The sequence below is a fragment of the Nyctibius grandis genome, chromosome 1 (genome assembly GCF_013368605.1).
Source record: "Nyctibius grandis isolate bNycGra1 chromosome 1, bNycGra1.pri, whole genome shotgun sequence".
NCBI lineage: Eukaryota > Metazoa > Chordata > Aves > Nyctibiiformes > Nyctibiidae > Nyctibius > Nyctibius grandis.
Window position 1 is genome coordinate 58949243 of NC_090658.1, and position 15950 is coordinate 58965192.

Below are 15950 nucleotides of genomic sequence, written 5' to 3' on the forward strand. Positions count from 1 at the left end.
GTATAATAATAATAATCAAATACATACAAATACATACAAATACATACAAATACATACAAATACATACAAATACATACAAATACATACAAATCCAAGACTGAGAGCTTGGAAATCCTCCTCAGCCAGAGTTGCTCCCCCCAGCACGGGCAGAGGGGAAAAATGCAGTAGCTCCCCCCAGCATCACACCTGCAGGCTTTTAACTGGAGAATTGGTAAAGCTGGTACCAATCAGTGGGAGACAGGAGGGCCCCTCCCTCCTGGGCCCCACCTCCAGGAGGCAGTGGGTTAGTGATAAATAGGAAAGTGAGAATGACATGTATGGGATGGAATACCTCATTGGTCAATCTTGGGTCACCTGCCCTGTCTGCTCCTTCCTGTAGGTGCAACCCCCCTTCGGCTCTTCACTCGTAAGCAGTGAGGAATTTAGCAGTGACCTTGGTTTCTTTAAGACTAATTGGCCTGGTTTGGGCCAAACCAGGACATTCCACCCCTTATTCCATACCATTCACGTCATACTCAGATCACCACTACCTTTTCATTTTCAAATATATATACACATATCACTAGTTTATGATTCATCTCTATACAAAACGTTCATTAAGTTCATTTGGTTCAGGATTGTGGGTTTGCATCTGGCTAGCAGTCTCTCAGCAGTCTTTCTGGCTAACAGTCTTTCTTTTGTCATCCGGTCTCACCACTGTCTTAACCTGAAAGACACTTATGCAGCAACAACATACAGTTCAGAATTAAGTAGTCTCACCCAGAATCAGATCACCTTCAGGGACACATCGGACTTCGCCATCTTGCAACATCACCCACCAAGTACATCCAGGTCCCTGAGCAAAAGCAATCCCACGAATGGGTTTACCTTTGCCCATTGCAGGAAGAACCCAGACAGTTTTTCCCAATAGATTCCTTTCATGCACCACAGGGACTTTATCTCCTTCTACTGTATGTAGAAGGTCTGACTGAGCAGGGCCAGCTCGATTGATAGATCCCCTAGTGTTAACTAACCAGGTAGCTTGTGCCAGATGTTTATCCCAGTTTTTAAAGGTTCCACCCCCCATTGCTTTCAGGGTAGTTTTTAACAGCCCATTATACCGTTCAATTCTCCCAGAGGTTGGTGCATGATGGGGGATGTGATATACCCATTCGATGCCATGCTCTTTGGCCCAGTTATCTATGAGACTGTTTATGAAATGAGTCCCATTGTCCGACTCAATTCTCTCTGGCGTGCCGTGTCGCCACAAGATTTGCTTTTCGAGGCCCAGAATAGTGTTCCGGGCAGTGGCATGGGGCACAGAGTATGTTTCCAACCATCCGGTGGTCGCCTCCACCATGGTAAGCACATAGCGTTTACCCTGGCGGGTTTGAGGGAGTGTGATGTAGTCAATTTGCCAGGCCTCCCCATATTTATATTTCAACCACCGCCCCCCATACCACAAAGGTTTTAACCGTTTGGCTTGCTTAATTGCGGCGCATAACCTGTGCAATAGAGTCCATGGTTAAGTCCACCCCTCGGTCACGAGCCCATCTGTATGTTGCATCTCTCCCTTGATGACCTGAAGTGTCATGAGCCCACCGAGCTAAAAATAGTTCACCTTTATGTTCCCAGTCCAAATCTATTTGGAACACTTTAGCAGCTTGATCCGCTTGTTGGTTGTTTCGATGTTCCTCAGTTGCCCGACTTTTAGGTACGTGAGCATCTACATGACGTACCTTCACGACTAGTTTCTCTAGCCGAGTAGCAATATCTTGCCACAATTCAGCAGCCCAAATAGGTTTCCCTTTGCGCTGCCAGTTGCTTCGCTTCCACTGCTTTAACCACCCCCACAAGGCATTTGCCACCATCCATGAGTCAGTATAAAGATACAGCCTTGGCCACTTTTCTCGTTTAGCAATGTCTAGAGCCAGCTGGATGGCTTTTACCTCTGCAAATTGACTTGATTCACCTTGTCCTTCTGTGGCTTCTGTGACTCGTCATATGGGACTCCATACAGCAGCTTTCCACTTCCTATGCTTTCCTACAAGACGGCAGGATCCATCGGTGAACAGGGCATACTGCTTCTCATCCTCTGGTAGTTCATTATATGGTGGGGCTTCTTCAGCACGTGTCACCTCCTTTTCTGGTGACATTCCGAAGTCTTTGCCTTCTGGCCAGTCCATGATCACTTCTAAGATTCCTGGGTGATTAGGGTTTCCTATTCGAGCCCTCTGTGTAATTAATGCAATCCATTTACTCCACGTCGCATCAGTTGCATGATGGGTAGTGGGAACCTTACCCTTGAACATCCAGCCTAGTACTTGTAGTCAAGGTGCCAGGAGAAGTTGTGCTTCAGTACCAATTACCTCTGAAGCAGCTCTAATTCCTTCATATGCTGCCAGTATCTCTTTTTCAGTTGGGGTGTAATTGGCCTCAGAGCCCTTGTATCCTCGACTCCAAAATCCTAGGGGTCGACCTCGAGTCTCCCCTGGTACTTTCTGCCAGAGGCTCCAGGTAGGACCATTGTCCCCAGCTGAGGTGTAGAGCACATTTTTAACATCTTGTCCCATACGGACTGGTCCAAGGGCTACTGCATGCACAATCTCTTGTTTAATCTGTTCAAAAGCCTGTCATTGTTCAGGGCCCCACTGAAAATCATTCTTCTTTCTGGTCACTTGATAAAGAGGGCGTACAATCTGGCTGTAATCTGGAATATGCATTCTCCAGAAACCCACAACGCCTAAGAAGGTTTGTGTTTCCTTTTTGTTAGTTGGTGTGGATATAGCTGTTATTTTGTTGATCACCTCCATCGGGATCTGGCAACGCCCATCTTGTCATTTAATCCCTAAAAACTGGATCTCCTGGGCAGGTCCCTTGACCTTGCTTCTTTTTATGGCAAAACCAGCTTTCAGAAGAATTTGGATTATTTTCTCCCCTTTGTCAAAAACTTCTGCTGCTGTATCACCCCACACAATGATGTCATCAATATATTGCAAATGTTCTGGAGCTCCACCCTTTTCTAGTGCAGTCTGGATCAGTCCGTGGCAAATAGTAGGACTGTGTTTCCACCCCTGGGGCAGTCGATTCCAGGTGTACTGGATACCTCTCCAGGTAAAAGCAAACTGTGGCCTGCACTTTGGTGCCAAAGGAATAGAGAAAAATGCATTAGCAATGTCTATGGTGGCATACCACTTGGCTGCCTTTGACTCCAGTTCGTATTGAAGTTCTAGCATGTCTGGCACAGCAGCACTCAGCGGTGGCGTAACTTCATTTATGCCACGATAGTCCACAGTTAATCTCCATTCTCCATCAGACTTTCGCACTGGCCATATAGGACTATTAAAGGGTGAGTGAGTCTTGCCAATCACTCCTTGATTTTCTAATTGTCTAATCAGTTTATGAATGGGGATCAGGGAGTCTCGATTGGTGTGATATTGTCGTCGGTGCACCGTGGTAGTAGCAATTGGCACCTGTTGTTCTTCAACCTTCAGCAACCCCACAACAGAAGGATCTTCTGAGAGGCCAGGCAAGGTAGACAGCTGTTTAATGTCCTCAGTCTCTACAGCTGCTATACCAAAGGCCCATCTATACCCTTTTGGGTCCTTGAAATACCCTCTCTTGAGGTAGTCTATGCCAAGGATGCACGGAGCATCTGGGCCAATCACAATGGGGTGCTTTTTCCATTCATTTTTAGTTAGGCTCACTTCGGCCTCCAATACAGATAATACTTGAGATCCTCCTGTTACTCCTGAAATACTGATAGATTCTGCCCCTTTATGATCCGATGGCATGAGGGTGCACTGTGCACCAGTGTCTACCAAGGCTCGATACCTTTGTGGTTTTGATGTGCCAGGCCATCAAATCCACACAGTCCAATAAACTCGGTTGTCCCTCTCCTCCACCTGGCTGGAGGCAGGGCCCCCCTAATTAAGAAATGGATTCGTGCTGCTGACAGGGACTGGACCTTCATTTCTCCTATTCACACTTGGGAAAAAGTGATTTGAGACCCATCTCCCCTGACTGGGGTCCTGCTCACTGGTAACTGGAGCAGCCATCCTCCTAGAAAAATTCTTTCTGGTATTTCTTTTAGCTTGCAACTTACGTACTCGTGCCTGTAGGGTACTGGTAGGTTGTCCATGCCATCTGCTCATGTCCTCCCCATAACCACGCAGGGCAAACCACAGGATACCTCGTGATGTGTTCCGTTTCCTTTGAGCTGGTCCTGTAGGAGAGCGTTTTCTCCTAACGGCTGCAACGCTCATCTGTGTAGGTAGAGAGTCAAGTTTATTCTCGGTCATGGACAGTTTGTCTGACAGTTGTTTAAATGAGTCCTTGTTTTCCTTAGTCAGTTTTTCCACAGCCGAGATGCGTGCCTGCAGTGGGGAAGAAATACCATCTTCATACTGTCGCATACAGTTAGCCATTTCGCCCACACTAGATCGCGCCATAGCATCTTCTCCCCATACTAATATTGACAATGTGTGGGTATATGTCGGTGGAGCATTCTTCACAACCTTCCGGAACATGGATCGGTTGCATTCCACTTCATCAGGATCTACAGGATCTACAATGTCCCGTGGGTGTCTATAAATGATCTCTTGCACAGCTAGTTCTCTAAGGTAGTTAATACCTTTTTCTATAGTGGTCCATTTGCTTAGGTGGCTCATAACATCATCTTTATAGGGATACCTGCTCTTTACAGCTGACAAGAGTCGCCTCCAGAGACTGATAGTGTTTGATTTTCTTGCGAGCGCCTTATCAATACCACCATCTCTGGACAGGGATCCCAACTGTCTGGCTTCTCTGCTATTTAATTGCATGCTATCTGCCCCATTATCCCAGCATCGGAGCAACCAGGTAATAATAGGTTCACCGTCATAACGGCTGAAGTCTTTCCTTATATTTCTCAGGTCCTTCAGGGATAAGGAGTGGTAGGTTATCTCTGCGTCCGAGTCCTCCTCTTGTGATAGTTCTGCTTTAGAAGGACCTTTCTTCTGTGATGGGTCTGCTTTAAAAGGACGATCGAGGAAACCCCCATCTGTGTCGGGCCCTAACTCTGCCTGAGAAGGGCCCTCACCTGAGTCATATGATGGCTCTGCCTTAGAAGGCTCTGAGTCATCATCCTTCACTTCACGAGCTGATTTCTTTTGGTATTTCTTCCTGGTTACAGGAGCAATTGGTACAGATTCGATAGATGCTGGGGCCTGAGTAGCTGTAGTGGCCATCTTGGGGGGTGTAGCAGCTGTGGTGCAGGCTGCCGAGGTTTCAGTGGATTTTGTGGCTGTAGCGGCAGCACATGCTGTAGGATCTGAGGTGGCTGCATAACACCTACAACTGTCCCTGCACCGATATTTAATCTTATCCCACATCAGAAACACATTCAGGACAACCGAAAATAAAAACATGCCACCTAGACAGCACCATCCTAATTTCACAAAATCTAGTGGAATCAGCTTGGCAGAAAAGGAGAAGGTACTATTTCCCAAAGTAAAACTGGAAGTGTAATCATGAACAGAATCAGCTAAAGGACACCTGGAGCGTGCAGATGAAGTCGCTGCTACTGATTCACGATTAAAGCTGCCCATCATTGTGTCATAGAGATAAGAGATCGGAATATTAACTGCCCAGTTTATCACAGCATAAGTCAGTATCAAACCCCATACCAAAACAATACATTTCGACCAGCGCCCACTGCTAAACTGCATGTAAACATTCATAAGAAGCAAGCAATAACACAGTGCCCATGGCAGGTAAGGCATAATTGCAATACTCAACTGTGAAAGAAACTCCATAAAAAGATGAGATAACACAGCATTCAAAAATGACATCACCATCTTCACTATCTGTTTTAATTTCCAGCCCCTCATAAATCTCAAAGGAAGAAATCTGATACTCTCTCAGCTGAGCTCTCTGTGTCTCCTCCCGCTGGAACTGGGATTCAACTTATCAGAGCAACCTGTTGGAGCTTCTCTCGTGCCCCACGTTGGGCACCAATAAATCTGTCACGGTTTAAAGCTGGGCCAGCTATTAAACCTGTGGCAGACGCTCTCTGTTAACCCTCCCCCCGCCACCCTAAGGGAAAGGGAAAGGGAAAAGGGAGAGAGACTTATGGGTTGGAAAGTTAAAACAGTTTTAATAAACTATAATAATGAAAAAGAGTATAATAATAATAATAGAAATAATCAAATATATACAAATATATACAAAACCAAGACTGAGAGCTTGGAAATCCTCCTCAGGCAGAGTTGCTCCCCCCAGCACGGGCAGAGGGGAAAAATGCAGTAGCTCCCCCCAGCATCACACCTGCAGGCTTTTAACTGGAGAACTGGCAAAGCTGGTACCAATCAGTGAGAGACAGGAGGGCCCCTCCCTCCTGGGCCCCACCTCCAGGAGGCAGTGGGTTAGTGATAAATAGGAAAGTGAGAATGACATGTATGGGATGGAATACCTCATTGGTCAATCTTGGGTCACCTGCCCTGTCTGCTCCTTCCTGTAGGTGCAACCCCCCTTCGGCTCTTCACTCGTAAGCAGTGAGGAATTTAGCAGTGACCTTGGTTTCTTTAAGACTAATTGGCCTGGTTTGGGCCAAACCAGGACACATGTCTTGTGTTATTTCCAAGTGTTACTTGGCACACGCCAAAATTGTGCCGAGGAGCCCTCTAGCAGTTGAACCATAGGTCAGAGTTAAAGTTAGTGCCCTGATGCAGCCATAACCCTCTACCTGTTAAGGAAGAAGCCGCTGCCCAACCATTCACACACCATTCAAGGAGTCGCACTCACACCACCCAAGGCTTTAACTGCTAGGACCAGAGTCCCTTCACAGTGGGCCACTCCAGTGAGCCGATGGGTGCCCCTTTCAACTCCTTGCTCACACATGCTCACTCTCAGGTGCTTCCTCTTCCCTCAGGCTCAACCCTAGTTTTCCCAGAGCAGAGTCTCAGGTGTCAAATCTTATACATAAAAAAATAATTTATTCAGATTGTAGAGTGGAAAAACAGCTCAAGCCAGGTGCCTCCAGAGAGGGACCCCGAACAAAGAAATGTCTGGGCAATTTGCCCTTACAATCTAAGTTCCTCACCCCTCATGTGACAGTTCAGACCAATAGTAAAATATTAAGTTCTGGGGTCTTCCCATTCTTCATTGGGTCCCCTCATTGTCTCTAGGCTGGCCATTTTTCTTCTTATCACTAAGGTTACAGTTTCCCGCTGATGGTTGTAGCTTCCTTATCTTCTGAATTGAACCGGCTCTGGGGCCTTCTTTTACTTGACTAGGTAAAAGTTAAACAGAAGTTCAGCATATATCTAGGTGAAAGTTCACAGCTTGCAGCCTAAGGCTTCAGCAAATTTAGCTACTAACACTAAGCAAGTTAACTACTACTTCTAAAATTCTTAACACTACCATCAGCTGAAGGGGTCCCAGAGTCAAAAAACAGTATTTCTGTTCATTTGGGGAGCAAAGTGAAATAATATTTTATTTTCAAAAAAACCAGTAATTGTGCATGGAGAGAGCAAAACATGTGTGGCTTAGAAATGGGAAATAAAAATTTGCAACATTTCCAAACTTTTCCTAGGAAACAGTCTAGGAGGTTCCTGGAGTGTGAAAGACACACACAGTTGTGTGTGTCACAGACACTTCCTGACACAGTTGGTGAGTGAGCCAACTAGGGAAGGCACCTCACTGGACCTGTTGTTTGTGAACAGAGAAGGACTTGTGGGTGATGTGATGGTTGGAGGCCATCTTGGCCACAGAGATCATGAAATGATAGTGTTTACAATTCTCAGAGAAGTAAGGAGGGGTGTTAGCAGAACTGCTATCTTGGACTTCTGGAGGTCATACTTTGGCTTGATTAGGAGCCTGGTTTACAGAGTCCCTTGGGAGAGAATCCTGAAGGGCAAAGGAGTCCAGGAAGGCTTTACACTCTTCAAGAAGGAAGTCTTAAAGACACAGGAGCAGGCCAACCCCCTGTGACAAAAGACGAGCTGGTGGGGAAGAAGAAGGGCCTGGCTAAATAGAGAGTTTTGGCTGGAACTCCAAAAAAGAAAAAAAAAGAGTTTATGATGTTTAGAAGAAGGGGCAGGCACTCAGGAAGACTACAAGGATATTGTGAGGTTATGGAGGGAGAAAATCAGAAGGGCCAAAGCTCAGCTAGAACTTAATCTGGCTACTGCTGTAAAAACAATAAAAAATATTTCTGTAAATACATTAGCAATAAAAGGAGGGCTAAGGAGAATCTCCATCCTTTATTAGATGCGGGGGAAACATAGTAGCAAAGGATGAGGAAAAGGCGAAGGTGCCTAATGCCTTCTTTGCCTCAGTCTTTAGCAGTAAGACCAGTTGTTCTCCGGGTACCCAGCCCCCTGAGCAGGAAGACAGGGACGGGGAGCAGAATGAAGCCCCCATAATCCAAGGGGAAATGGTTAGCAACCTGCTACACCACTTAAACACACACAAGTCTATGGGACCAGATGGAACCCATCCAAGGGTACTGAGGGAGCTCGTGGAAGTGCTCACCAAGCCATTTTCCATCATTTATCAGCAGTCCTTGCTAACCAGGGAGGTCCCAGGCGATCAGAAGCTAGCAAATGCCCATCTACAAGAATGGCCGGAAGGAGGATCTGGGGAACTACAGACCTGTCAATTTGACCTTGGTGCCAGGGAAGGTTATGGAGCAGATCATCCTGAGTGCCATCACACGGCACGTACAGGACAACCAGGTGATCAGGCACAGTCAGAATGGGTTTATGAAAGGCAGGTGCTGCGTGACTACTTGATCTCCTTCTATGACAAGATGACCCGCTCACTGGATGAGGGAAAGGCTGTGCATGTCTACTTGGACTTTAGTAATGCCTTTGACACAGTCTTCCACAGCATTCTCCTGGAGAAACTGACTGCTCATGGCTTGGATGGGCGTACCCTTCGCTGGATAAAAAACTGGCTGGATGGCCAGGCCCAAAGAGTGTGGTGAATGGAGTTAAATCCAGTTGAGGGCTGGTCACAAGTGGTGTTTCCCAGAGCTCAGTACTGGAGCCAGTTCTCTTTAATATCTTTATCAATGGTCTGGATGAGGGGATTGAGTGCACCCTCAGAAAGTTCACAGATGACACCAAGTTGGATGGAAGTGTTGGTCTGCTTGAGGGTAGGAAGGCTCTGCAGACGGATCTCAACAGGTGGATCGATGGGCTGAGGCCAGTTGTGTGAGATTCAACAAGGCTAGGTGCCCGGTCCTGCACTTGGGGCACAACAACCCCATGCAATGCTACAGGCCTGGGGAAGAGTGGCTGGAAAGCTGCCTGGTAGAAAAGGACCTGGGGGTGTTGGTGGATGGCTGGCTGAATATGAGCCAGCAGTGTGCTCAGGTGGCCAGGAAGGCCAACAGCATCCTGGCTTGTATCAGAAATAGTGTGGCCAGCAGGACTAAGGAAGTGATTGTCCCCCTGTACCAGCACTGGTGAGGCCACACCTTGAATACTGTGTTCAGTTTTGGGCCCCTCACTACAAGAAAGGCACTGAGGTGCTGAAAGAAGTCCAAAGAAGGGCAACAAAGCTGGTGAAGAGTATAGAGCATAAGACTTTTGAGGAGTGGCTGAGGGAACTGAGGTTGTTTGGCCTGGAGAAAAGGAGGCTGACGGGAGACCTTATTGCCCTCTACGACTACCTGAAAGGAGGTTGTAGTCAAGTGGGTGTCAGTCTGTTTTCCCAAGTAACAAGTGATAGGACAAGAGGAAATGGCCTCAAGTTGTGCCAGGGGAGGTTTAGATTGGATATCAGGAAAAATCTCTTCACTGAAAGCGTTATCAAACATTGGAACAGGCTACCAAGGGGAGTGGTTGAGTCACCACCCTTGGAGGTATTTAAAAGACATTTACACATGGCACTTAGGGACATGACTTTGTCGTGGACTTGGCAGTGTTACGTTTACAGTTGGAGTCAATGTGCCTAAAGGTCTTTTCCAATCTAAATGATTCTATGATTCTATGATTCTATAAACTTAAAAGAAGTTATGAGTTTCTGCCATTCTAAGAGTCTAGAATCTGAAAGGCATACTCTAGGCTGGGGGTGAAACCATTCATGTCAAAGGGACTGAGTGCAGTGAAAGCTCTGAAGCCTGGCAATACCCTTAGCAAATAGTTCAACCCCTCAAATGCATCAAAAACGGTGATTATCTTTTATCTACTCATTTCACTTCACAGGAGGGAAAGATTCTTTCTCAGGGAGATGACTAGTTGTAAATCACAAAACATGCAGTACACAGCACCAGAAGATCTCCAGGCTGTTCTGTCAGTGATCAACAAACAATGAAGAAATATTGATAGAAATGGCTAGATGCTAAAAGCCATGACCTTCCCTTCATCTGAACCAGAGAACCTTCTCAAAATGAGTATAACAGGAGAGTAAATTTACAGCTGCTTAAACATGATGACTTGACCTACTAAACTACTTATGAACAGATGGCAAAGCAGGGTTGTGAGTCAAAGATTGATGGGGTTCATCCAGGCCAGAAAAACAAACCATGCCAAGAAAAGTCTTCCAGTGAGGGAACCCAATTTCTTGTACAGTAAAATTGCTAGAATTGTCCATGCCATTACTGTGGTTTATTTCAACTAACATTTTTCTATGGAAATTAGAACTACACGAGGCCTGTCCAAAAGGAAGACTGCATGAAGTCACGCTGTTTTGAAGGGTTTCTTAGATTAAATCATATGGACCTGGTATGTGCTTTGACCTCAGGGACAAAGTGACATTACTGGGCATGCTTAGTTTATTAATACAGACACAGCTAACAGACAATTCCCTGATGACTACCACCAAAACTTCACATTAACAAATCAGAGACGGTATTTGAGACTGCAATTTTAGATATTTGTGAAGTCTTTTCTTTCTTCAAAAAAGCCAGTAAAATTCTTCAGTGCCTGAAACGTGAACTGAGAGAACAAAATTTTGGAATAACAATGGAAAATTTCTACTAGGTAGCTGTCTAGTAAAAAAAAATATAATATGAGTCATATATAAATAGAGTATGTTGATGATCCTTCCATCATGGTACAATAATGCTTTTGGGAGCTGCAGAAATCATGACTGCAAATTAGTTTCTTAGTAACTTTGTTGGTTTTCCTTATTTTCACATTTAAATGTTGTAGATTTTTCTAGTATAATCAGGTTAACGTAGGGTTCTTTTCCTAAAGAGCAAAGCTCTCATCAGTAATAGTTATCCTGCAGTTCTTTGCCCAGGAACATGCCTTTAGGCAAGGAACATTCTTTACTTGCAAATCTGCCACTGAGTATTTTTCTGTCACTCAGAATTAAACAGTAAGACCTTCTCATATTTCTGTTTAATTTTTTTTTGTGTATAGTCCACAAAAGCAACAACAACAAAAAAAGGATTTGCAGACTGATTCTATGGAGCTTTTGGAGGTTATATTAGTATAAAACTATATTTTAAATTATAATGACTAGATGTCTTTCAATTTCAAAGAATATTCCCGCTCCTAAAAAAATCATAATTCGGTGAAGGTTGAGGGCAGCCTTGGTTGTAGTGACCATGAGATGGTAGAGTTCAGGATCTCATGTGGCAGGAACAGAATAGCTAGCAGAATCACAACCCTGGACTTCAGGAGGGCCAACTTTGGCCTTCTCAAGCAATTGCTAGGGGAAATCCCATGGGACAGGGTACTAGAAGGTAAGGGGGCCCAGGATAGTTGGTTAGCATTCAAGGACTGCTTCTTCCGAGCTCAAGATCAGAGCATCCCAGCAGGTAGGAAGTCAAGGAAGGGTACCAGGAGACCTGCATGGTTAAACAGGGAACTGCTGGGCAAACTCAAGTGGAAGAAGAGGGTGTACAGATCATGGAAGGAGGGGCTGACCACTTGGGAGGAATATAAGTCTGTTGTCAGAGGATGTAGGGAGGCAACCAGGAAAGCTAAGGCCTCCTTGGAATTAAACCTTGCAAGAGAGGTCAAGGACAACAGAAAGGGCTTCTTCAAATACATTGCAGGTAAAGCCAACACTAGAGGCAATGTAGGCCCACTGATGAATGAGGTGGGGGCCCTGGAGACAGAGGATAAAAAGAAGGCGGAGTTACTGAATGCCTTCTTTGCCTCTGTCTATAGTGCTGGAGGTTGTCCTGAGGAGCCCCGGACCCCTGAGGCCCCAGAAGAAGTCAGGATAGAGGAGGAATCTGTCTTGGTAGATGAGGGCTGGGTCAGGGACCAATTAAGCAATCTGGACGTCCATAAATCCATGGGCCCTGATGGGATGAATCCGCGGATGCTGAGGGAGCTGGCGGAAGTCATTGCTAGGCCACTCTCCATCTTCTTTGCTAAGTCGTGGGCAACGGGAGAGCTGCCTGAGGACTGGAGGAAAGCGAATGTCACTCCAGTCTTCAAAAAGGGCAAGAAGGAGGACCCGGGTAACTATAGACTGGTCAGCCTCACCTCCATCCCCTGAAAGGTGATGGAACAACTTGTTCTTGGTGCTGTCTCTAGGCACATCAAGGATAGGGGGATCATTAGGGGCACTCAGCATGGTTTCACCAAGGGGAAGTCATGCTTAACCAACTTGATAGCCTTTTATGAGGATGTAACCCGGTGGATAGATGATGGTAAAGCTGTGGATGTGGTCTATCTTGATTTCAGTAAAGCGTTTGACACGGTCTCCCACAGCATCCTCGCAGCTAAACTGAGCAAGTGTGGTCTGGATGATCGGGTAGTGAGGTGGATTGTGAACTGGCTGAAGGAAAGAAGCCAGAGAGTGGTGGTCAATGGGACAGAGTCCAGTTGGAGGTCTGTGTCTAGCGGAGTCCCTCAAGGGTCGGTACTGGGACCAGTTCTATTCAATATATTCATTAATGACTTGGATGAGGGAATAGAGTGCACTGTCAGCAAGTTCGCTGATGACACCAAACTGGGAGGAGTGGCTGACACGCCGGAAGGCTGCGCAGCCATTCAGAGAGACCTGGACAGGCTGGAGAGTTGGGCGGGGAGGAATTTAATGAAATATAACAAGGGCAAGTGTAGAGTCCTGCATCTGGGCAAGAACAACCCCAGGTATGAGTACAAGTTGGGGACAGACCTGTTGGAGAGCAGCGTAGGGGAAAGGGACCTGGGGGTCCTAGTGGACAGCAGGATGACCATGAGCCAGCAGTGTGCCCTTGTGGCCAAGAAGGCCAATGGCATCCTGGGGTGTATTAGAAGGGGTGTGGTTAGCAGGTCAAGAGAGGTTCTCCTCCCCCTCTACTCTGCCCTGGTGAGGCCGCATCTGGAATATTGTGTCCAGTTCTGGGCCCCTCAGTTCAAGAAGGACAGGGAACTGCTAGAGAGAGTCCAGCGCAGAGCCACAAAGATGATTAAGGGAGTGGAACATCTCCCTTATGAGGAGAGGCTGAGGGAGCTGGGTCTCTTTAGCTTGGAGAAGAGGAGACTGAGGGGTGACCTCATTAATGTTTATAAATATGTAAAGGGCAAGTGTCATGAGGATGAAGCCAGGCTCTTCTCAGTGACAGGACAAGGGGCAATGGGTGCAAGCTGGAACACAGGAGGTTCCGCATAAATATGAGGAAAAACTTCTTTACTGTAAGGGTGACCAAACACTGGAACAGGCTGCCCAGAGAGGTTGTGGAGTCTCCTTCTCTGGAGACATTCAAAACCCGCCTGGACGCGTTCCTGTGTGATATGGTCTAGGCAATCCTGCTCCGGCAGGGGGATTGGACTAGATGATCTTTCGAGGTCCCTTCCAATCCCTAACATTCTGTGATTCTGTGATTCTGTGTGATTTTTTACTGCGCTTGAAGGGAAAAATATGCCAAAGCCTAATGCATATAGGACACAAAAGGACTTCCAAATACTTGAAGGATTTGTTTCTAATTTATTATATTTAACACTCTATAGCATGAATGTTCTGTTGTGTTTTTATGGCAACTTTAACTGGGTTGCCTGTAAAATTGTATTCTCTGATAAAGCAGTGGGATGAATTTATCACATTGGACATACTCTGCAATTTCTATTTACATGCTTACTGTAATAATTTTTGCTCTTACTTTGAATAGCATTTGATTTGCAGTGCCAGAACTTTGCATCAAAGGAAATATATACAAGAAAATATTTCTTCTTTCACTGTTTATGCTATTGGTTTCTGTAATTTTTATACAGACACATTTTCCTGTAGAATAATTTCTCCCTGTGATAGAACTGTACATAGGATATGTCTACACAAGATTTGCCTCAGTGAAAGTTTTGAAAGAGGAAAATTAAACATAACAGAACTCTGCCCTACATTTAATCATTATGCCTTGTAAGACATACATTCAAGTAATGCTTTTTTTTCTTTTAAAGGAGGAGCCAGGACTACAGAATAGAGAGTATAAAAGCCAAATAAGCATACTTTTTAATGTTTCATAAAGGGTTTGATCAAAATGTCACTACTTAGAAAACACAAACATCTTTGTCCTTTTGACAGTTGTCTATATAAATCACAAAGGATTTGCTAATTGTTAATACGTATGTCATCAATATGCTGCACAATTTTAACTGTACAGTAACGCTAATTATCTGGGAATGTATAGTGTTGCTAGCAAAACGTCTTGAGGTGTTTATTTTTCTGCTCACGTGAATCTTAAAATACATTCTATTAAGATTTTTTCTATTAAGGAAACATTGTGTTCTAAATATTTTTATGGCTCTTTTAAAAGTTTCTGTTCTAACACAAGCAAATATTTGAAATCTCACTCTTCACTGTTAGATGGAATGAAAATCAACCAGAAAATACTGGCAAGTACAGTAAATTATATCTGTTTCCAAGCCAGAGCATCTGGTCTTTTGGCAGACACCCTAGGCAGATCTGTTATACTGGAGGCTTTACGTTTCTTTTCCTGAGAATTTCATTTGGCTTATTTTGCTAAGTGGGAAACGGACACTGATATTCCTACTGTGTATGATATTTGGGATTCTAATTTTGCCTGAGACCTTCAAGGGGAGGCTCTGTAAGTATGGCTAGTTAAAAAATTACATCATACTATTTCTTGGGAAATTGGTTTTGACCAGAGCATGGCATGTGGAAAGTATCTGCCTTCTAAGGAATATCCAAATTCTACTTAAGCAAAACAAAACAGAACAAGCTACACATAGAATTTCTGTTTAGGAGGGTTCTTTTTTAAAATAAAAAGATAAAAAAATATCTAGAAGGACGGACAACACTGTTTACCGATTAACCCTATTTATAACAGCTGTTCTTTAGCTGAAGACTGCTGGCTGGGTACTTTGCAGTCTGGTTGGGAGTAAATAATGCATTTTACCTGTAAATTGTTCAGGTTGTTCTAATCATAATCTGTTCATCTACTCATAAAACATGACCGCACTGATACTGTCACTTGTATTAGTCATGTCTTACCCCTCAAACTGGCCTCAAGAGGTAATCATGAAGTAAGGTCCTATTCAAAACAGAACTGTCGACTACAGTCCCTCTGAAAATTCTTTGTTCATAAATTTTTCAGTGAAATGCTTTTAAAAATTAATTTTCTACCTATTTTTAGAAAGAGTTCTTGAGTATTTGGTGTTCAGGATGTATTACCTAGTCTTTGTAGCGTGTAGTCAGTTCATTAGGTGTGTGACTTGGGGAAATTATGAGCAGTTCCTGCAGGATAGTGTCTGCTTCAGTCAGAGGAATGTAAAAGCTTTTGGGAGTACAGCATAAAAGATGGGAACAAGCTGAGGAAATTTTATCTTTTTTTCCGTCTTTTGTGATAGAGTTGAGCAGTGTAACTTTTCAAAAGCTGCTGAGCTGGGGCTGAGTTGAGTGCCTAGACTCAGACCTAATTCTCAGAATTAGGTTCAGCCTCATCTGGAAATTGGACCCCTTTACAGACACTGCAAGGGAAGAATCAAAAACCACAGGGACACAAAAATCAACAGATCACTTTAAAATCCCGACTATTTTTTTCCTGTAGTTAGTATGTATCTCGTATATCAGACCTAAGT